Source organism: Bombina bombina, chromosome 8 (genome assembly GCF_027579735.1).
Source record: "Bombina bombina isolate aBomBom1 chromosome 8, aBomBom1.pri, whole genome shotgun sequence".
NCBI lineage: Eukaryota > Metazoa > Chordata > Amphibia > Anura > Bombinatoridae > Bombina > Bombina bombina.
This window is the reverse complement of record NC_069506.1, coordinates 200,838,945-200,864,757: the sequence shown is the minus strand read 5'-3', so window position 1 is coordinate 200,864,757 and position 25,813 is coordinate 200,838,945. Positions and strand designations below refer to the sequence as shown.

Here is a 25,813-nt window from a genome sequence, read left to right as displayed (position 1 = left end):
GCTGAAATGCAGGGTCACCGCTTCTGCCAATTTAGCCTCCGGTCTCTCAGGAATGCTGTGACATGTTGGAGGTGGCTTTTTCTGCTTAATAGTAGTAGCAAGTCTCTGCTCATGGTGTAGGCGATGCGACGTATGGTCTAATGGCTGCGACAGCACTTCTTTCTGTAATGGCCGTTCCGGAGTTTCTGCAGTACTCACGGTAGCCGTTGTATTATCCACTTGCAGCACACTGTATTGGCCTTGCGATGGATAAGGTATGTCTTCATCTCCAGTACTACATAGTGATAATTGGCGACATGTTGTTGAGGGATCTGTCAGCAGGAAATCTTTCCATGTGCCTCCAGGGGCGTTTCTGATCTCGCCTCTCATTGCCGAACTGAGTGTGTCTGAAAGATCAGCAAAGCGGTTTACAATCTGTTGATCCAGATCTTGTAGTAAAATATAGAGCAGTTCCGGAGTCTTTTCCATATTAAAGACAAATTCAGGCTTAGATCTGCAGGCAAATGATAGCAGAGGTAGGCCCAAGCATCTCAACACTCACAGTATACCAGCTCTCCACAATATGGGCGCAAAGCACAGAGTTAACACCTCAGATTGGCTCATGCATAGTGTCTTTCCCTTGTAGATCAGCTAACACAAGTCTACATATAAGTTTAGCTCATTCCGTTTCTATAGATAGTAACTTTAATTAGATATGGCCTAGGAGCTCAGGGTACACACGTCTGATCATCCTGGCTGTTGGCTCCCGGGTATCAGCTTTTTTTTTTTTTAATACTTGATGCGGACGGTTATTTTTTTTTTTTTTAAATACTTTAATGTGGGTGATTAGTTGTTGCTTTTGTAATGCTCCGTTTGCCTTCGCTGCAAATGTGGAGGTTTTGCGATTTAGGGGTTAATACTTTGTGTAGGATTTTTTTTTGTTATATTTCGTGCAGCCGGTGGGTTTTTTTTTTAATACTTGATGCGGGCAGTTTTTTTTTTTTTTTTAATACTTGATGCGGGCGGTTAGTTTTATTTTTAAAATACTGTGGACGATTAGTTGTTGCTTTTGTAATGCTCCGTTTGCCTTCGCTGCATCCTGGTGGATTCCGAAAATGGTGGTGAAAGAATCCACCTTTGGCCATTTTTGCTGCATCCAGATGAATTATTTTGTCCTCGCGCTGCCAACATTCCATTGAGGATGCGTGCGCAACTGCCGACGGACATTACAAACGCAATTATAATATAGATAAGGGTCCGATATACAACTTGATTATACCCAAGCAGAATCCTTTAGACAGGGGTACTGCCTAGAAATAAAATTAGTACATACCTGCAATCTCTAAATTCATGTAGACTACTACACTAACTACTAACAAAACCACACCTCTTATTATCAGCTGTTATCAATTTCCTCTATGGTAAACTACACCGTGATTCTTCAAACCATGGGTCGGGACCCATTACAGGATCACAACACCATGTTTACTGGGTCATGACATGTGTGATGTATGAGAGTGTGTGGTGTGTGTTGTATGAGAGTGTGTGGTATGTGTGTTGTATGAGAGTGTGTGTGTGTTGAATGAGAGTGTGTGATATGTGTGTGTGTTGTATGAGAGTTTGTGGTATGTGTATGACTGTGTGTGTTGTATGAGAGTGTGTGTGTTGTATGTGTGTGTGTTGTTGTATGAGTGCGTGTAGTATGAGAGTGTGTGGTATGTATGTTTGTTGTATGAGAGTGTGTGGTATGTCTATGTGTTGTATGAGAGTGTGTGTGGTGTATGAGTGTGGTATGTGTTCTATGTGAGTGTGTGTGTTGTATGACAGTGTGTGGTATGTATGTGTGTTGTATGAGAGTGTGGTATGTATGTGTGCTGTATGAGAGCGTGTGGTATGTGTATTACTGTGTGTGGTGTATGAGTGTGGTATGTGTTGTATAAGAGTGTGTTGTATGAGAGTGTGTGGTATGTGTATGACTGTGTGTGTTGTATGAGAGTGTGTGGTATGTGTATGACTGTGTGTGTTGTATGAGAGTGTGTGGTATGTGTATGACTGTGTGTGTTGTATGAGAGTGTGTGGCATGTGTTGTATGAGTGTGTGCTATTACCTTTTATAACACTTTCAAATTTGACTAGTCAGTCATACAGCAATTAAGCACACATTTTAGTCACTTTACCAAAAATTGCTGCTATCTTGTATAATGTATATAACAATTTTTTTCAGACCCAGCATAAAAATAGGGTCGCAAAGTTATGAGGTATCATGGGAAAAAATGTTTGAAGAACCCTGCACTACACCATTCTAGTCTAAATAGTATGCAGCTTATTCGCGCCCCCACTCTGTTCAGCTTTCTGTTTCAAGCACCCGCCTACCAAATACTAGTGTGTAAGAAACAGAAACAAACACCGCTGTAACCCTACCCAATTTATGGCCGAATACATCCCGCCCCACATTGCTCAATTTACATGCCTAGACACACCTCGCCCTAGCGCCATCTGTCTGTCAGACAAACCACGCCCCTCCTTTTTCTCCAAGCACAACTCTAAACTTGTTCATGCGAAACCGCACAAGCACCGCCTACTTATATTCTACCTACCCTCAATAAGCCCCGCCCATACATGACTAGAACATATCCTGATATTTGCCTAATCTAAATCTGACAGGGAATTCCCGGTGCAGCTGGGAAGATGCGCATGCGCTATGTTTCCAGTAGTTTTTGAGTTGTAGACTAGTTGTTTTAGCTCATTGATCTTGTCGGTACTCGGTAGTAAAGAGCTCGGACCGGTATTCCTCGATATGCGCCAGGAACCGTAAGACATCTACCCAACGAGTGTGGCAGGTGGGTAAAGAAGTTTTGGTGGAGTAATCTGTGCCACTAACTTTTTATAGATTATTTTTTTTTAGGATTCCCTCTCTGTTTGGAGCATTTTACCTTTTGAAATGATTGAGGTATTAAGCCAAAAAAAAAAAAAAAAAAAAATACACAATATGTAGTATGTTTTAAATCCCCAGATGGTTTAATTTTTACCACTATAACTATGGAAACTATATGCAGCATTACCAATACATAATTTAATCTACCGTGATAGAATGTGCCATGTAAATTAACTGTGTTCGAGTAGTAACAGGAGTCGAGCGATGCATTTTTAATGTCTGAAGTCTATTGTTGAGGAAGTGAGCTCAGTTTTAAGACTTATAAACCAAAAGCACAGAGCACTAAAGGTGACATTTATTCTGTGACGTTATCCACATCCTAGTAAAACCCAGTAGAATGGTTTATATAGAGCCATGTTTGCAGAGGAGGGGGGTAGGTCCTGTCTCCCTACTGCAGTGGTCCCCAACATGTTTTACGTTTGGAAACCCCTGAAATTCCAGCAATGTTCTTGATTTATTTTTAGATATTGAAACTAAAATTAATGAAAATGCAAATAGGCATTATTGCACTATGCTAGTAAGAAAATCCATTAAATATTTAGTTTGGTTAAAAAAGTAACTTTTATTTTATGTGTGAAATTGAGACCTCTGGGTCTAAAAAGTATGTGCTGTCAAAAAAATATTTCTCAATGAATACAACGGTCACTATCAAGTGTAGTACGGCTAAGCTCTATATGTATACAGACCTAGAAAATATACATTGAAACATCACAGTGAGCATAATAATAAGCTATTCGATAGTAACAGGAGTATTTTGTATGTTGCAAAAGGAATGTAGCAGAGCAGTAATCTGAGGAAGCATTCAAAAGCTAAGGTGTAACAGAACCATATTCATTACATTTAAACTTCTTGCGGTGGTATGTAGTCAAGTTGAAAATGCTACAGAATACAATTGCCATATTCTGATTTGTTTGGAAAATGCATGTTGTAATGTAGAGTCTATTTTAAGGTAAGGGGTCTTAACAGTCAAAAAATTGCATGCTCTAATTTAAGTATGCATTTTTAAGACTATCAACCCTACACTACTGTGTCTTTAACCCCAACAAAGGGGTTAAACACACAAAAAACTAGCGCTGCGGTTTCTGCTTGGGACCATCAGTGCTCTGCAGCTCAAGTGGACCTTCTACCTGTGTGTTTAACCCATTTGCAGAGGTTAAAGACACAGTGGTGTAGGGTAGATAGTCTTAAAATCACACACTCTAATGGATTAGACTCATGTAATTTTTCAACTATTATGGCCCTAGGATCAAAAATATTATGAACATCTAATTATTAAATTAAATCTGTTCAGAAGGGTTCATATAAGCTATACTTCTAGATTCTTTTAAGTCATTTGCTCCAATGTTTTTGACAAAATTGCCATCCTCTTGCTTAGAGCATAAAATTAATTCAAAATACAGTAGCGAAAATACCTTTTCATATTCAGACTATATATCCAGCAAACTTTATTTTGTAGTGTGTAATATACCTCTATTACATCATCACAATTTATTTTATAGATTTTCAAGTGTTCCTGGTTACTCTACCTCAGATATCCTCAAACTTGGCCCTCCAAAGGTTTTTGGAACTACATTTCCCATGATGCTCAGCCAGTAGATATGCTGGCTGAGCATCATGGGAAATGTAGTTCCAAAACCTCTGGAGGGCCAAGTTTGAGGATGTCTGCAACTTCTTCCTTCCCAGCCTTGACTCACTGTCCTAAGGTGAATTGTTCCTTGACTGTTATCTTGTTTTATAGCAATAAGGATATTTAAAAACAAATATGCTGCAGTATAGCTTATTTTTTAAGGTTATCTAAATTAATTAAATATATACAGAACAAAGATGGCCAAAAATATGTGGACACCCCTACTAATAATTGAGTTCAGGTGTTTTAGCCACAACCATTGGTAACAGGTGCATAAAATCCAGCACACCGCTTTGAAATCTCCATAGACAAACATTTGCAGTACAATGTGCCATACTTAAGAGCTCAATGACTTTAAATGCAGCACTGCCATAGGATGTCTTTGCTGCAAGTCAGTTTGTAATAATTTCTGCCCTAGATCTGCCTCGATCAACTTTAAGTGCTATTGCTGCTTCAAGGTGTTTCCACTTCACAATAACAGCACAGCCACAAAGTGGTAGACCTTGCAAACTCAGAGTGGCGCCTCCAAGTGTTGAAGCTTGTAGCTTATACAAAACACCTATAATCTCTTGCATCACTCACTACAAAGTTCTAAACTGTTTCTGGAAGCAACATCGGCAGAAGAACTGTGCTTTGGGAGGTTCATGGAATAGGTTTCCATGGCCGAGCAGCAGTACATGAGACTCATATCAGCAAGCACAATTCCAACCATTGGCTTGAGTGGTGTAAAGCACATCGCCACTGGGCTCTGGAGCAGGGGAAATGTGCTCTCTGGAGTGAGGAATTACTCTTCACGATCTGTGCACAAACTTCTAGACCAGCACTCCCACACACTTATCCAAAAGAAGTAAATGACACAGTGGGTGCAAGTCATTCAGAGCCTACTCATACTCTCATGTAGACTCCAAAATGTGAAAAGGCTGCACTCTACAACAAAAGTTTTACACCTTTTCTTGCAGAGTGCATTCTTTTCTTCATGGTTTGCACTCTTTTCTGGCAGTCTAGTGGAAGAATCTGGGTATGGTGGATGCCAGAGAACACAACCTACTGGAACGCATAGTGCCTACTGTAAAGTTTAGGGCAGTAGGGATAATAGTTTGGGGCAATTTTTCAAGGTGTGGGCTATGCCCCTTAGTTCCAGTATAGGGTCATCTTAATGCTGCAGGATACAAATACGTTTTAGACAATTAGGTGCTTCCAACTTTGGGGAAGGACATTTCCTATTCCAGCATGACTGAGCCAATGTGCCTAAAGCAATGTCATTGGATACATGAATTTGGTGTGGATATACTTCAGTCCTGACCTCAACCCCTTTGAACTTTGGAATGAATTGGAAAGCTGGGCTTAAGATTTCCACTAGTCCTTGACAAGTAGGACATTTCACGTTTTTCCTATTTTTAACATTGAGTGGACAATTAAATTTTTTTTTTTTTTTTTTTTTTTTTTTTTTCCTTTCTTCTTTCTCTAGCCTAGAAACTTTTCCCCCCCGACTAGTAAATTATAGTAATATTTTTCCATACAATATGGAAGCCAGTATCTCTTTGTCAGTTGTTCATTACTTTAACATACAATGTTGTGTTTTTATTTTCACTTTCAATAAAATAATACATTGTACTTGGGGAAATTACTTATTTTGCTCTTGTCTATTCTGCAACTGCTTTGTCACAGTTGACGTTTTGAATGCTGAAACGTATGTTCAAGAATTCATTTAGGTGATTGTATGCTTTGGTTTGTCATTTTTGTAAAAGTTTGTTTGGTTTTGGTTGTGATGTTAGTTCAAGTGTCTACAATCTACAGCACACTAAAATATGAAGTGCATTCTTTTCATTGTAGATGACCTTTAATTTGAAAACTCGCTTCTTTATATCTGTGTGAATGATGATCATACCAACTTATTTAAGGGGGACCAAAAATGTATGTTTAATCCTTTCATATTAATATTTTATGGTGTTTTTTTTTTTTTTTTTTTTGAATACTTAATGGATTACAAACTTACCGTTTTTTGTTTGATTAAAACACATATTTTAAATTACATTTATGACATTAAAATTACCAACCTCAAACTCTTTCAAAACGAAGCCTCATTAACTTGTAAATCCGTTTTAAATTTTTCGTCTGTTATTTAATCCAGCCTACTATTTAAGCCCCTACATGTATATAACAATCAACCAATCGTTTTCGCGGATATAATACTAATTCGTACACAATCGCATGCGCACAAAAACGGGCCAAATAGCTCTTGCGCATTGTGTCTTAATGATGCCGCAATTTCCATCACATCATAGGAAATAACGCTCTGTGGAGGATTGCAGCGATCAGGTAGAAAATTCATAAAGACATCCTATGAAAAATATGTTTATAAAGGTGCTTTTTTTTAAAAAAAAAAAAAAAAAAAAAAAGCAATATATTGAACTTACCTTTAATGGCCATATTTGATATATTAGAATATAGCAGTAACTTTCCTTAAAGGGACACTGAATCCAGTTTTTTTCCTTCATGATTCAGATAGAGCATGCAATTTTAACCCCTTAACGACGCATGTCGTACAGGGTACGTCGCACACAACCTGGTCTTAAAAGACCAGCGACGTACCCTGTACGACATTAGGGGTTTAAAGCGGCTGGAAGTGATCCTGCTCACTTCCAGCCGCTTTCCGGTTATTGCAGTGATGCCTCGATATCAAGGCATCCTGCAATAACACCCCTTGGCCATCCGATGCAGAGAGAGCCACTCCGTGGCCCTCTCTGCACCGGACATCGATGGCCGGTATCGTTGGTGGGTGGGAGCTGCAGTGGGAGGCGGGTGGGCGGCCATCGATGTGTGCTATGAATTGGAGGGGGGCGGGATCGCGGGCGTGACCATAGGGAGCGCGCACGGAGGCGCGTGCACGGGAGGGCGGGGGCGGGCGCGTGCACGGGGTGGAAGCGGGTGGGAACGGCTACACTACAGAAATAAAAAAAATAAAAGTGAAATAGAGTGGGGATCAAAATAATTTAAAAAAATGGATCTAAGGGATCTGGGAAAGGGTGGGGGGTTGCTCTTTGGCTGGGGGGAAGCTACACTACAGAAAAAAAAAAAAAAAAAAAAAAAATATATATATATATATATATATATATATATATATATATATATATATATATATATATATATATATATATATATATATATATATATATATATATATATATATATATATATATATATATATATGTTTTTTTTTTTTTTTTTAGTAAACTGGGTACTGGCAGACAGCTGCCAGTACCCAAGATGGCTACCAATAAGGTAGAGGGGGAGGGATAGAGAGCTGTTTGGGGGGGATCAGGGAGGTTGGGGGCTAAGGGGGGATCCTACACATCAGCATATTTTTTTTTTTTAAATAAGTTTTATTTTAGTACTGGCAGACTTTCTGCCAGTACTTAAGATGGCGAGGACAATTGTGGGTTGGGGGAGGGAAGAGAGCTGTTTGGGAGGGATCAGGGGGTGTGATGTGTCAGGTGGGAGGCTGATCTCTACATTAAAGCTAAAATTAACCCTGCAAGCTCCCTACAAGCTACCTAATTAACCCCTTCACTGCTAGACATAATTCACGTGTGATGCGCAGCGGTATTTAGCGGCCTTCTAATTACCAAAAAGCAATGCCAAAGCCATATATGTCTGCTATTTCTGAACAAAGGGGATCCCAGAGAAGCTTTTACAACCATTTGTGCCATAATTGTACAAGCTGTTTGTAAATAATTTCAGTGAGAAACCTAAAATTGTGAAAAATTTAACGTTTTTTTTTTTTTCATTTGATTGCATTTGGCGGTGAAATGGTGGCATGAAATATACCAAGATGGGCCTAGATCAATACTTGGGGTTGTCTACTATACTGCACTAAAGCTAAAATTAACCCTAGAAGCTCCCTACATGCTCCCTAATTAACCCCTTCACTGCTGGGCATAATTCACGTGTGGTGCTTAGTGGCATTTAGCGGCCTTCTAATTAACAAAAAGCAACGCCAAAGCCATATATGTCTGCTATTTCTGAACAAAGGGAATCCCAGAGAAGCGTTTACAACCATTTATGCCATAATTGCACAAGTTGTTTGCAAATAATTTCAGTGAGAAACCAAAAGTTTGTGAAAAAAATTGTAAAAAAGTGAACAATTTTTTTTATTTGATCGCATTTGGCGGTGAAATGGTGGCATGAAATATACCAAAATGGGCCTAGATCAATACTTTGGGATGTCTTCTAAAAAAAAAAATATACATGTCAAGGGATATTCAGGGATTCCTGAAAGATATCAGTGTCCCAATGTAACTAGCGCTAATTTTGAAAAAAAGTGGTTTGGAAATAGAAAAGTGCTACTTGTACTTATTGCCCTATAACTTGCAAAAAAAGCAAAGAACATGTAAACATTGGGTATTTCTAAACTCAGGACAAAATTTAGAAACTATTTAGCATGGGTGTTTTTTGGTGGTTGTAGATGTGTAACAGATTTTGGGGGTCAAAGTTAGAAAAAGTGTATTTTTTTTTTCCTCATATTTTATAAAAAATTTTTTATAGAAATTATAAGATATGATGAAAATAATGGTATCTTTAGAAAGTCCATTTAATGAGTAAGAGGACAATTACAGCTAAACACAAACTCCGCAGAAATTTAAAAATAGCCCTGGTCCTTAAGGGAAAGAAATTGAAAAATGGCCTTGTCCTTAAGGGGTTAAGCAACTTTCTAATTTACGCCTATTATAAATTTTTCTTTGTTATCTTGCTTTCTTTATTTGAAAATCATGAATGTAAATCTTAACAGCCAGCCCATTTTAAGTTCAGCACCATGGTTAGCGCTTGCTTATTGGAGGCTGACATTTACCCACCAATAAGTAAGCGTAACCCAGGTTCTCAGCCAAAAATGGTCAGGCTCCTATGCATCACATTCCTGCATTTTAAATAAAGATAGCAAGAGAACGAAGAACAAATGATAATAGGAGTAAATTAGAAAGTTGCTTAAAAGTGCATGCTCTATCTGATTCATTAAAGAAAAAAAATGCGTTTTGTGTCCCTTTAAGTTTTACACTCATTGTTCCCTTCTTAAAGAAATGTAATTTGGGAAATCGTTTCTGCAAACTGATCCAACCTTTAGAATGAATCTCTGCACTTTTTTTTTTTTTCCTCCTTTAAAGGAATAGTCTAGTCAAAATGAAACTCGTGATTCAGATAGAGCATGACGTATTAAGAAACTTTCTAATTTACTCCTATTATCAAATTTTCTTCCTTCTCTTGGTATCTTTATTGGAAAAAGCAAAAATGTAAGGTTAGGAGCCGGCCCATTTTTGTTTCAGCACAGGGGTAGCACTTTTTGATTGGTGTCTAAATGTAGCCACCAATCAGCAAGTGCTACCCAGGTTCTGAACCAAAAATGGACCGGCTCCTATGCTTACATTCAAATAAAGATACCAAGAGAACGAAGAAAAATTGATAAAAAAATGAATATTAATTTTGACTAGACTATTTCTTTAAGCTATATCTCTTGTTGCAGTGGAAGGTGGTGGTTTGCTTCTTTAACCCTTTAAGGACAAGGCAATTTTTCAATTTCCTTCCCTTAAGGACAAGGGCTGTTTTTACATTTCTGCTGTGTTTGTCTTTAGGTGTAATTTTCCTCTTATTCATTTACTTTACCCACACATATTATTATATACCGTTTTTCTTGCCAATAAATTGACTTTCTAAAGATACAATTATTTTCATCATATCTTATAATTTACCATAAAAAAATATTATAAAATTATGATGGAAAAATGAGAAAACCCACACTTTTTCTAACTTCGACCCCCCCCAAAATATGTTACACGTCTACAACCACCAAAAAACACCCATGCTAAATAGTTTCTAAATTTTGTCCTGAGTTTAGAAATACCCAATGTTTACATGTTCTTTGCTGTTTTTGCAAGTTATAGGGCAATAAATCCAAGTAGCACTTTGCTATTTTTCAAACCATATATTCCCCCCCCCCCCCCCCCCCCCAAAATTAGCGACAGTTACATTGGAACACTGATCCCTGAATAACCCTTAACATGTGTATATATATTTCTTTCATGTAATTAGCAAGAGTCCATGAGCTAGTGACGTATGGGATATACATTCCTACCAGGAGGGGCAAAGTTTCCAAAACCTCAAAATGCCTATAAATACACCCCTCACCACACCCACAAATCAGTTTTACAAACTTTGCCTCCCATGGAGGTGGTGAAGTAAGTTAATACTAGATTCTACGTTGATATGCGCTTCGCAGCAGGCTGGAGCCCGGTTTTCCTCTCAGTGTGCAGTGAATGTCAGAGGGATGTGAAGAGAGTATTGCCTATTTGAATTCAATGGTCTCCTTCTACGGGATCTATTTCATAGGTTCTCTGTTATCGGTCGTAGAGATTCATCTCTTACCTCCCTTTTCAGATCGACGATATACTCTTATGTACCATTACCTCTACTGATTCTCGTTTCGGTACTGGTTTGGCTTTCTACTACATGTAGATGAGTGTCCTGGGGTAAGTAAGCCTTATTTTTTGTGACACTCTAAGCTATGGTTGGGCACTTTTATATAAAGTTCTAAATATGTGTTTAAACATTTATTTGCCTTGATTTAGGATGTTCAATATTCCTTATTTCAGACAGTCAGTTTCATTATTGGGATAATGCATATGAATTAAAACATTTTTTCTTACCTTAAAAATGGACTTTTTTCCCTGTGGGCTGTTAGGCTTGCGGGGGCTGAAAATGCTTCATTTTATTGCGTCATTCATGGCGCAGACTTTTTTGGCGCAAAAATTTTCTTTGTCATTTCCGGCGTCATACTTGTCGCCGGAAGTTGCGTCATGTTTTTGACGTTTTTCGCGCCAAAAAAGTCGGCGTCACCGGATGTGGCGTCATTTTTGGCGCCAAAGCATTTAGGAGCCAAATAATGTGGGCGTCTTTTTTTGGCGCTAAAAAATATGGGCGTCATTATTGTCTCCACATTATTTAAGTCTAGTTGTTTATTTGCTTCTGGTTGCTAGAAGCTTGTTGATTGGCATTTTTTTCCCATTCCTGAAACTGTCATTTAAGGAATTTGATACATTTTGCAAGATGTCTCAGATTGACCCTGAATCAGAAGCTACTTCTGGAAAATCGCTGCCTGATGCTGGATCTACCAAAGTTAAGTGTATTTGCTGTAAACTTGTGGTAACTGTCCCTCCGGCTGTTGTTTGTGATGAATGTCATGATAAACTTGCTAATGCAGATAATATTTCCTTTTAGTAATGTTCCATTACCTGTTGCTGTTCAGTCAACATCTAATACTCAGGGTGTTCCTGTTAATATAAGAGATTTTGTTTCTAAATCTATTAGGAAGGCTATGTCTGTTATTCCTCCTTCCAGTAAACGTAAAAGGTCTTTTAAAACTTCACATTTTTCAGATTAATTTTTAAATGAACATCATCATTCTGATTCTGTTTCTGATGATGATTTGTCTGGTTCAGAGGATTCTGTTTCAGAGATTGACACTGATAAATCTTCATATTTATTTAAAATGGAATTTATTCGTTCTTTACTTAAAGAAGTCTTAATTGCATTAAAAATAGAGGAATCTGGTCCTCTTGATACTAAATCTAAACGTTTAAATACGGTTTTTAAACCTCCTGTAGTTATTCCGGAGGTTTTTCCTGTCCCTGATGCTATTTCTGAAGTAATTTCCAGGGAATGGAATAATCTGGGTAATTCATTTACTCCTTCTAAACGGTTTAAGAAATTATATCCTGTGCCATGTGACAGATTAGAGTTTTGGGACAAAATCCCTAAGGTTGATGGGGCTATCTCTACTCTTGCTAAACGTACTACTATTCCTACGGCAGATAGTACTTCCTTTAAGGATCCTTTAGATAGGAAAATTGAATCCTTTCTAAGAAAAGCTTATTTATGTTCAGGTAATCTTCTTAGGCCTGCTATATCTTTGGCGGATGTTGCTGCAGCTTCAACTTTCTGGTTGCAGGCTTTAGCACAACAAGTAACAGATCATAATACTCATAGCATTGTTAATCTTCTTCAACATGCTAATAACTTTATTTGTAATGCCATCTTTGACATCATTAGGGTTGATGTCAGGTATATGTCTTTAGCTATTTTAGCTAGAAGAGCTTTATGGCTTAAAACTTGGAATGCTGATATGTCTTATAAGTCAACTTTGCTTTCCCTTTCTTTTCAAGGTAATAAATTGTTTGGTTCACAGTTGGATTCTATTATTTCAACTGTTACTGGGGGGAAAGGAACTTTTTTACCACAGGATAAAAAAATCCAAAGGTAAATATAGGGCTGCTAATCGTTTTCGTTCCTTTCGTCACAATAAGGAACAAAAGCCTGATCCTTCCCCTACAGGAACGGTATCAGTTTGGAAACCATCTCCAGTCTGGAATAAATCCAAGCCTTTTAGAAAGCCAAAGTCAGCTCCCAAGTCCACATGAAGGTGCAGCCCTCATTCCAGCGCAGCTGGTACGGGGCAGATTACAATTTTTCAAAGAAATTTGGATCAATTCGATTCACAGTCTTTGGATTCAAAACATTGTTTCTCAAGGGTACAGAATAGGTTTCAAGATAAGGCCTCCTGCAAGAAGATTTTTTCTTTCTCGCGTTCCAATAAATCCAGTGAAGGCTCAAGCGTTTCTGAAATGTGTTTCAGATCTAGAGTTGGCTGGAGTAATTGTGCCTGTTCCAGTTCTGGAACAAGGTCTGGGGTTCTACTCAAATCTATTCATTGTACCAAAGAAGGAGAATTCCTTCAGACCAGTACTGGATTTAAAGATATTGAATCGTTATGTAAGAATACCAACATTCAAAATGGTAACTATAAGGCCTATTCTGCCTTTTGTTCAGCAAGGGCATTATATGTCCACAATAGATTTACAGGATGCATATCTGCATATTCCGATTCATCCAGATCACTTTCAGTTTCTGAGATTCTCTTTTCTAGACAAGCATTACCAGTTTGTGGCTCTGCCGTTTGGCCTAGCAACAGCTCCAAGGATTTTTTCAAAGGTTCTCGGTGCCCTACTATCTGTAATCAGAGAAAGGGTATTGTGGTATTTCCTTATTTGGACGATATCTTGGTACTTGCTCAGTCTTCACATTTAGCAGAATCTCATACGAATCGACTTGTATCGTTTCTTCAAGAACATGGTTGGAGGATCAATTTACCAAAGAGTTCGTTGATTCCTCAGACAAGGGTAACCTTTTTAGGTTTCCAGATAGATTCAGTGTCCATGACTCTGTCGTTAACGGACAAGAGACGTCTGAAATTGATTTCAGCTTGTCGAAACCTTCAGTCTCAATCATTCCCTTCGCTAGCCTTATGCATGGAAATTCTAGGTCTTATGACTGCTGCATCGGATGCGATCCCCTTTGCTCGTTTTCACATGCGACCTCTTCAGCTCTGTATGCTGAACCAGTGGTGCAGGGATTATACAAAGATATCTCAATTAATATCTTTAAAACCGAATGTACGACACTCTCTGACGTGGTGGACAGACCACCATCGTTTAGTTCAGGGGGCTTCTTTTTTTCCTCCAACCTGGACTGTGATCTCAACAGATGCAAGTCTGACAGGTTGGGGAGCTGTATGGGGTCTCTGACAGCACAGGGGGTTTGGGAATCTCAGGAGGCGAGATTACCAATCAACATTTTGGAACTCCCGTGCGATTTTCAGAGCTCTTCAGTCGTGGCCTCTTCTAAAGAGAGAGTCGTTCATTTGTTTTCAGACGGACAATGTCACAACCGTGGCATATGTCAATCATCAAGGAGGGACTCACAGTCCTCTGGCTATGAAAGGAGTATCTCGAATACTTGTATGGGCGGAATCCAGCTCCTGTCTAATTTCTGCGGTTCACATCCCAGGTATAGACAATTGGGAAGCGGATTATCTCAGTAGCTAAACATTACATCCGGGCGAATGGTCTCTTCACCCAGAAGTATTTCTTCAGATTGTTCAATTCTGGGGACTTCCAGAAATAGATCTGATGGCTTCTCATCTAAACAAGAAGCTTCCCAGGTATCTGTCCAGATCCAGGGATCCTCAGGCGGAAGCAGTGGATGCATTGTCTCTTCCTTGGAAGTATCATCCTTCCTATATCTTTCCGCCTCTAGTTCTTCTTCCAAGAGTGATTTCCAAGATTCTAAAGGAGCGTTCGTTTGTTCTGCTGGTGGCTCCATCATGGCCTCACAGGTTTTGGTATGCGGATCTTGTTCAGATGGCTACTTGCCAACCATGGACTCTTCCGTTAAGACCAGACCTCCTATCGCAAGGTCCTTTTTTCCATCAGGATCTCAAATCCTTAAATTTGAAGGTATGGAGATTGAACGCTTGATTCTCAGTCATAGAGGTTTCTCTGACTCTGTAATTAATACTATGTTACAGGCTCTTAAAACTGTATCTAGGAAGATATATTATCGAGTCTGGAAGACTTACATCTCTTGGTGCTCTTCTCATCATTTTTCCTGGCATTCTTTTAGAATTCCTAGAATTTTAAAATTTCTTCAGGATGGTCTGGATAAAGGTTTGTCTGCAAGTTCTTTGAAAGGACAAATTTCTGCTCTTTCTGTGTTGTTTCACAGAAAGATTGCTAATCTTCCTGATATTCATTGTTTTGTTCAGGCTTTGGTTCGTATCAAACCTGTCATTAAGTCAATTTGAATTTGGTTCTGGGGGCTTTACAAGCTCCTCCGTTTGAACCTATGCATTCTCTGGACATTAAATTACTTTTACTAAATTCTACCATTTTGATGTGTTTTCTTCTTCTGAAGCAGTTTTTGGTAGAAAAGTACTTCAGGCAGCGGTTTCAGTTTGATTCTTCTGCTTATAATTTCAGTTTTTTTCATTATAAGATTAAAACTTTATTTTGGGTTGTGGATTATTTTTTCAGCGGAATTGGCTGTCTTTATTTTTATCCCTCCCTCTCTAGTGACTCTTGCGTGGAAGTTCCACATCTTGGGTATTTATTTTCCCATACGTCACTAGCTCATGGACTCTTGCTAATTACATGAAAGAAAACATAATTTATGTAAGAACTTACCTGATAAATTCATTTCTTTCATATTAGCAAGAGTCCATGAGACCCACCCTTTTTTTTGTGGTGGTTATGATTTTTTTGTATAAAGCACAATTATTCCAATTCCTTATTTTTTATGCTTTCGCACTTTTTTCTTATCACCCCACTTCTTGGCTATTTATACCAGTAAAGCAATGACAAAGTTGTGTTTTTTTTTTTTTTTTTTGTATTTTTTATAAGTTCATGGTCATTACAATTTTTGTTGTTGCAGTGGGCCAGGACCTATTTAATGTGCACATCACATGGCTGATTTTACTGACCAAAGTTCTCTTCAGAAAATGTTGTATTATGAAGTATCCAGATGGTAACCGTGTAATACTTTACAATATTATAACACTTTCTATTCATTTTAAATATTATTTAAGCTATCCAAAGCACAAATTAATTACAGTACATAGATTTTAATGACAATTTGTGCAACATTTAATATTAGCGAGTTTTAGCTTAATATTGGCTTAAATTGTACCCAAGTGGCTATTAAAATCAGCTGGCTGGTATGCCCACTAAATAAATTCTAAGGAGGACACTGCTGACCAATACTTTTCCACAAATTATTAGATTATTTTATGTTAAACTATGCAATTAATTGTGCTCTGGATAGCTTCAGTAAAATTTATACACCCCCCCCCCCCCCCAAAAAAAAAATCGCTCTCTCAGGAACGGACAGCTTACTAACTTGCTAGCTTGTTCTAGGGTGATTTACCAGTTTGGTGCTGTTTCTTTTAGCCCAATAATGCTTTTCTCAGAGAAGAACGTCCTGCCTAGTAAGGTCAGTCCAAACCCAAAATAATAATCTCATTGGGTACAGAGTCCACATCTGCGCCCCCCCCCCATCACCTTTAGGGAGACTTCCCCAAGGCCATAGTACAAATACAATATGCCATGTTCCTTGTTCAGAGGAGGATTGCCTGTTATTTTGGGGCTGGACTGACCTTGTTAGACTGGATCAGACTGATATACTTCAGGAAAGTTCTCCTCTGGGAAAAGCACAGCTGGGCTAAAAGAGGCTGCTCCTAAGAGGCAACTTGCCCAAGAACAAGCTACTGAGCTGTTTGTAACTAGTAGAGCGCTTCTTTCTGTTTGCATAGGTAACATTTATAAATACCTCAAATAATATAGTATATAGGGATGGTCAAGCTTCCAAGATTAGTATCCTGGTAAACATCTTTATTGTATAGTTTGTAATACATCACTATTTTATAGATTATCCAAAACGTTCCTGATTACTCCCCCACTTCCTCCACAGCTTTGACTCACTGTCCTAAGGTCAATTGTTGCTTGACTGTTATCTCGTTTTATAGCAATAAGGAAATTCAAATATATATGTTGCAATGAGTATAGCTTTTTTTTTTTTTTTTTCCCATTACCTAAATTAATTAAATGGTAAAGAATAAGGGTTGGCGCTAACTGTAATCCTAAAAGCCTAGTTATGAAAACTACTCCTCCTTAGTAGTTTGATTAAAGTTAAATAAAGAAAACTGGAATTGAATAACTGGCGCTAAATGAATAGCTAGGATTACACTACCTACGGTAAAAATAGATTCAATACCTATATATTAGATATCAGTGGTAAATAAAAACTCGTATGGCAAAAATCACATGTATGTGAATTACCTATAAATGACAAGTGCACTTGCTACTTGGTGTCAAACCTTAAAAAGCAAATAATGAAACTCTGTGGTCTAAACCGTGCTATAGTGTGTACTAGAATCTAACAATAGCCTTAACTAGTATTAAAATGCAGGAAAAGGATACAGTGTGTAAAGGATACAATGTGTAAGAATATATATCAAAATACAATGTGTAAAAAAATGTATCAAAATACATCAAAATACAAATGCGGTGTATAGCGGTCTGCTAAGTGAAACAAAAATCTGTTGCAGTATATAGGTTCCGGTATATGCAAATAAATCTCTCTGACTATAGTTTAAAAATCATAAATATATTTAATATTAGACATTAAACATTCGTATAAAAAAGTGGCTGACTGATATATAAAACTCACACTAGGGACGTCTCCCTTGAGTGTAATAGGCAAGAAACAAATATTGGCTCCAAATAGAATGAATATATCAACAGATGTCTGATACAACAAAGTTCCTGTATGATGGGAAAGTCACAGTTTTATAACTAGTAAGGTACCTTACTGAACTCGGAGTTACGGGAGCTGACAGCTCGACCATATATTGATTCCTAGTGCTTACTTCGGCGTCTGTGTCTTACGGGGTATTTCGCGGCTAAACAACAAACCCGCCCCGCTTTCGTGATGATTGGCGGTTTGGGCCACACACCCTTTCTTTGATAGGCCGGATGGATCCTCTTACTGAGTATGTGTGACGGTATCTCTGATGATAGGTGTAACCGTCCGGTCACTGTTACAACGTCCCAAGGTGCCTGTGACCCTTAGATTTGGTGGAAGTGTTCCTTAAAAACTGCACTTCATGCAGTATGAGCAGCAAAATAGGGACCACTAATATTGGCGCTGATCAGATCCCTGGTCCTCAAGTGGCAGTTAGCTAAGTTAGTTAAGGAACACTTCCACCAAATCTAAGGGTCACAGGCACCTTGGGACGTTGTAACAGTGACCGGACGGTTACACCTATCATCAGAGGTACCGTCACACATACTCAGTAAGAGGATCCATCCGGCCTATCAAAGAAAGGGTGTGTGGCCCAAACCGCCAATCATCACGAAAGCGGGCGGTTTGTTGTTTAGCCGCGAAATACCCCGTAAGACACAGACGCCGAAGTAAGCACTAGGAATCAATATATGGTCGAGCTGTCAGCTCCCGTAACTCCGAGTTCAGTAAGGTACCTTACTAGTTATAAAACTGTGACTTTCCCATCATACAGGAACTTTGTTGTATCAGACATCTGTTGATATATTCATTCTATTTGGAGCCAATATTTGTTTCTTGCCTATTACACTCAAGGGAGACGTCCCTAGTGTGAGTTTTATATATCAGTCAGCCACTTTTTTATACGAATGTTTTAATGTCTAATATTAAATATATTTATGATTTTTAAACTATAGTCAGAGAGATTTATTTGCATATACCGGAACCTATATACTGCAACAGATTTTTGTTTCACTTAGCAGACCGCTATACACCGCATATGTATTTTGATACATTTTTTTACACATTGTATTTTGATATATATTCTTACACATTGTATCCTTTACACACTGTATCCTTTTCCTGCATTTTAATACTAGTTAAGGCTATTGTTAGATTCTAGTACACACTATAGCACGGTTTAGACCACAGAGTTTCATTATTTGCTTTTTAAGGTTTGACACCAAGTAGCAAGTGCACTTGTCATTTATAGGTAATTCACATACATGTGATTTTTGCCATACGAGTTTTTATTTACCACTGATATCTAATATATAGGTATTGAATCTATTTTTACCGTAGGTAGTGTAATCCTAGCTATTCATTTAGCGCCAGTTATTCAATTCCAGTTTTCTTTATCTAAATTAATTAAATGTATACAGAACAAATATGGCCAAAAATAAAAACCCCTCTACTAATAATTGAGTTCAGGTGTTTCAGCCACGCCCATTGGTAACAGGTGTATAAAATCCCTCAGATAGCTGTGAAATCTCCGTAGGCAAACATTAGCAGTACAATGTGCCATACTGAAGAACTCATTGACTTTAAATGCAGCACTGTCATAGGATGTCTTTGCCATAAGTCAATTTGTGAAACATTTTGCACTAGATCTGCCCTGGTGAACTGTAAATGCTATTGTGACTCTGAGGTGTAGCTTTAAGTCTCTCTTGTATGTCATACACAGAGGACTCCATTTATCATCCCATGGTGGAAAGGGGCGCTCATATTGGCCCCTGTCTGCCCGCCTTCTCTGGTGGGAAGCAATCCGCTTCCTGCATTTACCATTCCGCACGAGTGCTCCTGTGCAAACATAGATTTGCAGGGGAGCATTGACATTAAAGGGACAGTAAAGTCAAAATTAAGCTTTCATGATTCAAAAACAGAATTTATGCTTACCTGATAAATTACTTTCTCCAACGGTGTGTCCGGTCCACGGCGTCATCCTTGTGGGATATTCTCTTCCCCAACAGGAAATGGCAAAGAGTCCCAGCAAAGCTGGGTCACATGGTCCCTCCTAGGCTCCGCCCACCCCAGTCATTCGAGCCGGACTGACAGGAGGAATATATATAGGAGAAACCATATGGTACCCGAGGGTGACTGTAGTTAGAGAAAATAATTCATCAGACCTGATTAAAAAACCAGGGCGGGGCCGTGGACCGACACACCGTTGGAGAAAGTAATTTATCAGGTAAGCATAAATTCTGTTTTCTCCAACATAGGTGTGTCCGGTCCACGGCGTCATCCTTACTTGTGGGAACCAATACCAAAGCTTTAGGACACGGATAAAGGGAGGGAGCAAATCGGGTTACCTAAACGGAAGGCACCACAGCTTGCAAAACCTTTCTCCCAAAAATAGCCTCCGAAGAAGCAAAAGTATCAAATGTTGTAAAATTTGGCAAAAGTGTGCAGTGAAGACCAAGTCGCTGCCTTACATATCTGGTCAACAAAAGCCTCGTTCTTGAAGGCCCATGTGGAAGCCACAGCCCTAGTGGGAGTGAGCTGTGATTCTTTCAGGAGGCTGCCGTCCGGCAGTCCTCATAAGCCAATCGGATAATGCTTTTAAGCCAAAAGGAAAGAGAGGTAGAAGTCGCTTTTTGACCTCGTCCTTTTACCAGAATAAACAACAAAACAAGGAAGATTTTTGTCTGAAATCTTTAGTAGCCTCTAAATAGAACTTTAGAGCACGGACAACGTCCAAATTGTGTAACGTTCCTTCTTTGAAACTGGATTCGGACACAAAGAAGGTACAACTATCTCCTGGTTAATATTTTTGTTAGAAACAACTTTAGGAAGAAAACCAGGCTTAGTACGTAAAACCACCTTATCTGCATGGAACACCAGATAAGGAGGAGAACACTGAAGAGCAGATAACTCTGAAACTCTTCTAGCAGAAGAAATTGCAACCAAAAACAAAACTTTCCAAGATAGTAACTTAATATCTATGGAATGTAAAGGTTCAAACGGAACCCCTTGAAGAACTGAAAGAACTAGATTTAGACTCCAGGGAGGAGTCAAAGGTCTGTAAACAGGCTTGATCCTAACCAGAGCCTGAACAAATGCTTGAACATCTGGCACAGCTGCCAGTCTTTTGTGTAGTAAGACAGATAAAGCAGAGATCTGTCCTTTAGAGAACTTGCAGATAATCCTTTCTCCAAACCTTCTTGTAGAAAGGAGAGAATCTTAGGAATTTTTATCTTATTCCATGGGAATCCTTTGGATTCACACCAACAGATATATTTTTTCCATATTTTATGGTAAATCTTTCTAGTTACAGGTTTTCTGGCCTGAACCAGAGTATCTATAACAGAATCTGAAAACCCACGCTTTGATAGAATCAAGCGTTCAATCTCCAAGCCGTCAGTTGGAGGGAAACCAGATTTGGATGTTCGAATGGACCCTGAACAAGAAGGTCCTGTCTCAAAGGTAGCTTCCATGGTGGAGCCGATGACATATCACCAGGTCTGCATACCAAGTCCTGCGTGGCCACGCAGGAGCTATCAAGATCACCGAGGCCCTCTCCTGATTGATCCTGGCTACCAGCCTGGGAATGAGAGGGAAACGTGGGAATACGTAAGCTAGGTTGAAAGTCCAAGGTGCTACTAGTGCATCTACTAGAGTCGCCTTGGGATCCCTGGATCTGTACCCGTAGCAAGGAACCTTGAAGTTCTGACGAGACGCCATCAGATCCATGTCTGGAATGCCCCCATAATATTGAGTTATTTGGGCAAAGATTTCCGGATGGAGTTCCCACTCCCCCCGGATGAAATGTCTGACGACTCAGAAAATCGGCTTTCCCAATTTTCCACTCCTGGGATGTGGATCGCAGACAAGTGGCAGGGAGTGATCCTCCGCCCATTGAATTATTTTGGTCACTTCTTTCATCGCCAGGGACTCTTTGTTCCCCCCTGATGATTGAATATGCAACAGTCGTCATGTTGTCTGATTGGAACCTTATGAATTTGGCCTTTGCTAGTTGAGGCCAAGCGCTGAGAGCATTGAATATCGCTCTCAGTTCCAGAATGTTTATCGGGAGAAGAGACTCTTCCCGAGACCATAGACCCTGAGCTTTCAGGGATTCCCAGACCGCACCCCAGCCCACTAGACTGGCGTCGGTCGTGACAATGACCCACTCTGGCCTGCAGGAAGCTCATTCCCTGGGACAGATGGTCCAGGGTCAGCCACCAACGGAGTGAATCTCTGGTCTTTTGATCTACTTGAATCATTGGAGACAAGTCTGTATAATCCCCATTCCACTGTTTGAGCATGCACAGTTGTAATGGTCTTAGATGAATTCGTGCAAAAGGAACTATGTCCATTGTTGCAACCATCAATCCTACTACTTCCATGCACTGCGCTATGGAAGGACGAGGAACAGAATGAAGCACTTGACAAGAGCTTAGAAGTTTTGATTTTCTGACCTCTGTCAGAAAAATCCTCATTTCTCCAACATAGGTGTGTCCGGTCCACGGCGTCATCCTTACTTGTGGGATATTCTCTTCCCCAACAGGAAATGGCAAAGAGCCCAGCCAAGCTGGTCACATGTTCCCTCCTAGGCTCCGCCTACCCCAGTCTTTCTCTTTGCCGTTGTTCAGGCAACATCTCCTCGGAGATGGCTTAGAGTTTTTTAGTGTTTTAACTGTAGTTTTATTATATTCAATCAAGAGTTTGTTATTTTAAAATAGTGCTGGTATGTACTATTTACTCTGAAACAGAAAAGAGATGAAGATTTCTGTTTGTAAGAGGAAAATGATTTTAGCAACCGTTACTAAAATCGATGGCTGTTCCACACAGGACTGTTGAAGAGGAATTAACTTCAGTTGGGGGAACAGTGAGCAGACTTTTGCTGCTTGAGGTATGACACATTCTAACAAGACGATGTAATGCTGGAAGCTGTCATTTTCCCTATGGGATCCGGTAAGCCATTTTTATATACAGTGTAAATAAGGGGCTTCACAAGGGCTTGTTAAGACTGTAGACATTTTCTGGGCTAAATCGATTCATATATAAACATATTTAGCCTTGAGGAATCATTTAATCTGGGTATTTTTGTAAAATAATATCGGCAGGCTCTGTTTTAGACACCTTATTCTCTAGGGGCTTTCCCTAATCATAGGCAGATGCCTCATTTTCGCAGCCGGTATTGCGCACTTGTTTTTGAGAAGCATGACATGCAGTCGCATGTGTTGAGGAGCTCTGATACATAAAAAAGACTTTCTGAAGGCGTCATTTGGTATCGTATTCCCCTTTGGGGCTTGGTTGGGTCTCAGCAAAGCAGATACCAGGGACTGTAAAGGGGTTAAAGATAAAAACGGCTCCGGTTCCGTATTTTTAAGGGTTAAAGCTTCCAAATTTGGTGTGCAATACTTTTAAGGCTTTAAGACACTGTGGTGAAATTTTGGTGAATTTTGAACAATTCCTTCATACTTTTTCGCAATTGCAGTAATAAAGTGTGTTCAGTTTAAAATTTAAAGTGACAGTAACGGTTTTATTTTAAAACGTTTTTTGTACTTGGGTTATCAAGTTTATGCCTGTTTAACATGTCTGAACTACCAGATAGACTGTGTTCTGAATGTGGGGAAGCCAAGGTTCCTTCTCATTTAAATAGATGTGATTTATGTGACACTGAAAATGATGCCCAAGATGATTCCTCAAGTGAGGGGAGTAAGCATGGTACTGCATCATTCCCTCCTTCGTCTACACCAGTCTTGCCCACACAGGAGGCCCCTAGTACATCTAGCGCGCCAATACTCCTTACTATGCAACAATTAACGGCTGTAATGGATAATTCTATCAAAAACATTTTAGCCAAATGCCCACTTATCAGCGTAAGCGCGTCTGCTCTGTTTTAGATACTGAAGAGCATGAGGACGCTGATGATAATGGTTCTGATATGCCCCTACAACCAGTCTGAGGGGGCCAGGGAGGTTTTGTCTGAGGGAGAAATTTCAGATTCAGGGAAAATTTCTCAACAAGCTGAACCCGATGTGATTACATTTAAATTTAAGTTGGAACATCTCCGCGCTCTGCTTAAGGAGGTGTTATCCACTCTGGATGATTGTGAGAATTTGATCATCCCAGAGAAACTATGTAAAATGGACAAGTTCCTAGAGGTCCCGGGGCCCCCAGAAGCTTTTCCTATACCCAAGCGGGTGGCGGACATTGTAAATAAAGAATGGGAAAGGCCCGGTATACCTTTCGTCCCTCCCCCCATATTTAAAAAATTGTTTCCCATGGTCGACCCCAGAAAGGACTTATGGCAGACAGTCCCCAAGGTCGAGGGTGGCGGTTTCTACTTTAAACAAACGCACCACTATACCCATAGAAGATAGTTGTGCTTTCAAAGATCCTATGGATTAAAAAATTAGAAGGTTTGCTTAAAAAGATGTTTGTTCAGCAAGGTTACCTTCTACAACCAATTTCATGCATTGTCCCTGTCACTACAGCCGGGTGTTTCTGGTTCGATGAGCTAGAAAAGGCGATCGATAGTGATTCTCCTCCTTATGAGGAGATTATGGACAGAATCCGTGCTCTCAAATTGGCTAATTCTTTCACCCTAGACGCCACTTTGCATTGGCTAGGTTAGCGGCGAAAAATTCTGGGTTTGCTATTGTGGCACGCAGAGCGCTTTGGTTGAAATCTTGGTCAGAGCGGATGCGTCTTCCAAGAACAAATTGCTTAACATTCCTTTCAAGGGGAAAACGCTGTTTGGCCCTGACTTGAAAGAGATTATCTCTGATATCACTGGGGGTAAGGGCCACGCCCTTCCTCAGGATAGGTCTTTCAAGGCCAAAAATAAACCTAATTTTCGTCCCTTTCGTAGAAACGGACCAGCCCCAAGTGCTACGTCCTCTAAGCAAGAGGGTAATACTTTCTCAAGCCAAGCCAGCCTGGGAGACCAATGCAAGGCTGGAACAAGGGAAAGCAGGCCAAGAAACCTGCCACTGCTACCAAGACAGCATGAAAATGTTGGCCCCCGATCCGGACCGATCTGGTGGGGGGCAGACTCTCTCTCTTCGCTCAGGCTTGGGCAAGAGATGTTCTGGATCCTTGGGCACTAGAAATAGTCTCCCAAGGTTATCTTCTGGAATTCAAGGGGCTTCCCCCAAGGGGGGAGGTTCCACAGGTCTCAATTGTCTTCAGACCACATAAAGAGACAGGCATTCTTACATTGTGTAGAAGACCTGTTAAAAATGGGAGTGATTCATCCTGTTCCATTAGGGAGAACAAGGGATTGGTTTCTACTCCAATCTGTTCGTAGTTCCCAAAAAAGAGGGAACGTTCAGACCAATCTTGGATCTCAAGATCCTAAACAAGTTTCTCAAGGTTCCATCGTTCAAAATGGAAACTATTCGAACAATTCTTCCTTCCATCCAGGAAGGTCAATTCATGACCACGGTGGATTTAAAGGATGCCGTATCTACATATTCCTATCCACAAGGAAACATCATCGGTTCCTAAGGTTCGCATTCCTGGACAAGCATTACCAGTTCGTGGCACTTCCTTTCGGATTAGCCACTCTGCTCCAAGGATTTTCACAAAGGTACTAGGGTCCCTTCTAGCGGTACTAAAGACCAAGGGGCATTGCAGTAGTACCTTACTTGGGACGACATTCTGATTCAAAGCGTCGTCCCTCTATCCTCAAGCAAAGGCTCACACGGACATTGTCCTGGCCTTTCTCAGATCTCACGGATGGAAAGTGAACGTAGAAAAGAGTTCTCTATCTCCGTCAACAAGGGTTTCCCTTCTTGGGAACAATAATAGACTCCTTAGAAATGAGGATTTTTCTGACAGAGGCCAGAAAAACAAAACTTCTAAACTCTTGTCAAACCCTTCATTCCGTTCCTCTTCCTTCCATAGCGCAGTGCATGGAAGTAATAGGTTTGATGGTAGCGGCAATGGACATAGTTCCTTTTGCGCGCATTCATCTAAGACCATTACAACTGTGCATGCTCAGTCAGTGGGAATGGGGGACTATACAGACTTGTCTCCGACGATTCAAGTAAATCAGAGGACCAGAGACTCACTCCGTTGGTGGCTGTTCCCTGGACAACCTTC

At 39.8% G+C, this 25,813-nt stretch overlaps 1 protein-coding gene across 1 annotated transcript in view; it reads left to right on the top strand.

The window, feature by feature from the left end:
• The first annotated feature begins 2,661 nt into the window (after positions 1-2,661).
• Positions 2,662-25,813, top strand: part of BCL2L12 (BCL2 like 12) — a 172,159-nt gene continuing 149,007 nt past the window's right edge. Inside the window, exon 1 of the mRNA XM_053690842.1 lies at positions 2,662-2,818. The gene's annotated coding sequence lies outside the window, so the exon portion shown is untranslated. The remainder of the gene's footprint in view (positions 2,819-25,813) is intronic.